This window comes from Xenia sp. Carnegie-2017, unplaced genomic scaffold, assembly GCF_021976095.1.
Source record: "Xenia sp. Carnegie-2017 unplaced genomic scaffold, XeniaSp_v1 HiC_scaffold_16, whole genome shotgun sequence".
NCBI lineage: Eukaryota > Metazoa > Cnidaria > Anthozoa > Malacalcyonacea > Xeniidae > Xenia > Xenia sp. Carnegie-2017.
Window position 1 is genome coordinate 11565080 of NW_025813469.1, and position 2773 is coordinate 11567852.

A 2773-nucleotide genomic window follows, 5' to 3' on the forward strand; every position below is an offset into this window, starting at 1 on the left:
AGAATCAGACAATATCCAATGTAGACATTATGAATAAAAAACTTTTCTTTATGAATGAATCAAAATTTATTTAAAGATCAAAACTTTCTACCAAAATATGTGAATTACATAAAATTATATTAAAGTATTTATGCAGTGGCATCAAGAAACCCAAGCGAGAAACGAAAGAGAAACCAAAAGTTAGCCCTGGCGAGATTAGCGTTAAATAATTATGCTTTATTCAATTAAATTAAACTTCCTCGGCCTTAAGATAAAATTGCCTTTCGATAATTTTGGTGTTATTCAATTTGTCTGTATTTGGTTGTTTTTTGACGGTATTTTGAATCACCTTAAACTATAGATCTAAATCCATGAACGCGGACTATATTTTATTTATTAAATATGTATCTCTATAGACATACAATATACAAAATAATAAAAATTTCACTCACCTTTGTCTGGGGTCTTTTTGTCTGTACCTTTAAAGATCGCTATAATGCCTGAATTCCTTAACCAAACACCGCCTTATCTTCACTTTGTGTAAACGAAAGAATAAAGATTCAGAAGCCTGAACTTTCTCTTTCTTTTTCTACGTGTATATGCAACGCCATGCATAAAAACAATAAAATATGTTCCAGGAAGGCTTCACGTTCGTGCCTCGTAACTGAAGCAAAGAAATACATAAAACATTTCAATGAAACACTTTCACTTTCTTTCATCTTACGCTTTTAGTCGTAAGAACATCAACAAAAAAATTGTTGAGACGAAGGTGATACCGGGAAATCTTGAAGACATCATATCACGTCATAAATGTTTACAACGTATGACTGGGATGATTGACAAACAGTAAATCATTATTCGTAAACGTTGTAAGTCAAAAACACCATACAAAAATGATCTTTTGGTTTGAAATACAGCTAAATTCACAGTCACACTGCACTTATAGCTACGTGGCCAGGCTCGGCATTCAAAAAATTTAAAAACTACAGTTAACAAATCATCGACATTTGGAGTAGGAGGGCTCAACAAGGGGAGTTCTAACACTATCGAATGAAGATGTAAATGTTTTGGTCTCCTAGTAACAATAACAATAATAATAATAATAATAATTTTAAATTTATTTCAATTTAACCTTTGAAAATTGTGGATTTAGCATTTTCACTTTCTTTCATAATTCCTTTTATCAGTTTTTCGAAAATGACAAATTTAACACCTGTGCACCCATCTGCTTGCTGTTCCTAAAATACTTTCTTCATCGAAAAGTTTCTTTGTTAAGCAGAACAATGCTAACAGCTACTTGTTTTCCTTCAATTTCCTTTCGAAATTTCTCTTCAAAATTATCCATTTCTCTTTTCCCTTCATGTCCTTGTCAGACAAAAAAACAGTTAACTATAGTTTTACGGGCTTGATCGACAAGTTTTTTCTCCAGAGTTTAAAAATAACCATTTAACACAAGTTCTAATCAATTGTTGTGTCAGTTGACATTAAAGCATATCATTTAAAGGATATGAAGATGCTATAGACACCTGTGGTGTTAGGATTGAGTAACTTGGTGACTTAAGTTAGATCTCACAAATTTAGTTAAATGGTACAGTCATCAACCAAAGAAAACGCAAGAGAGAAAAACATTATTGGCCAAGGAAATCCAGAGAGACAACGAAATTATACAATCAAAACTAGACACTGTCTAAAATCACCTAAAAAAACTTGCATATTAATAGACATTAAAATTGGTTACCTCAGATGCATTTAACCACTTTAACCAATATTTTATGTTTACTTTAACCAATCATATGATTATTTTGACCAATTAGATTCTACATTGTAAAGCATGCCCATTAGACACAAGAATTGAAAATAAAGATCAGGAAAACCTTCGGAGTTTCTATGACCTAAATCCTGAACTTAAAAGAGTATGGAATCGTAAAAACACGGCAGTTGCTCCTGTTGTTTTTGGCGTTTAAGGAACAGTGAGCAGAACGGTTAAAAGTACTTTGACGTAAAACTACTGAAATTAAACGTGAACTATGTTGCACTTTAAAAGGCCTGCTTCATTTTCTGGCTTTTTCTCAGTTATGGCTATAAAGTCCTTCTATAATCCCTGACAATAAACTAAGATATGAAATTTTTAATCGTTTTGAAAGTACGTTTGCTTTGAGTAAATCTCAAGGCTTTGAAACGACGTGCCAATCTTACATGCTATTTTTTTCTTGGGACCTTTGGTGCATTGCTCTTCTACGCAGTGTTTTTTTGAAAACTGGCACAAAAAAAATTGCATAGATGATATAATTGCATTTTTAGAATCCTTTACTCCACATGAAAAAGCAAAATGTAATTGTGTGTAGTCGTGAAGAATAATTGACAAAACAATTTGAAATAATGGTTTAAAGATTTGTATGCTTTTTTTAGGAGATTTTTATGATAATGATCATACCTCGTCTAATAGGTACTGTTGTATTCTTAAAATACGACATGCGTTGCATTCTCTTCGAAAAGAAATCGATCCTCATTGTGAACCAGATCATGTGTTTGCTAATGAGTTAGATTGGATTGCAGCGTGGTTTTTAATGTCAATCGTATCATCGATAATCCTCATTATAGTATTTATATGGGATGATGAATTCCAATTCAAAAGAGAAAAAGTCAAAGTTGTCTATAAGAAAGGTTCTTTTTGTTCTTTTTTCTTCTTCATGGTAGTGACTGTCGTGTTTCACATTGTGCGCTTGTTTTCTGGAAAAAGAATTTTTTCGTCCCTTCTTTTCCTTCTTGCAGTTCCTATTTTTACAGCACTTGT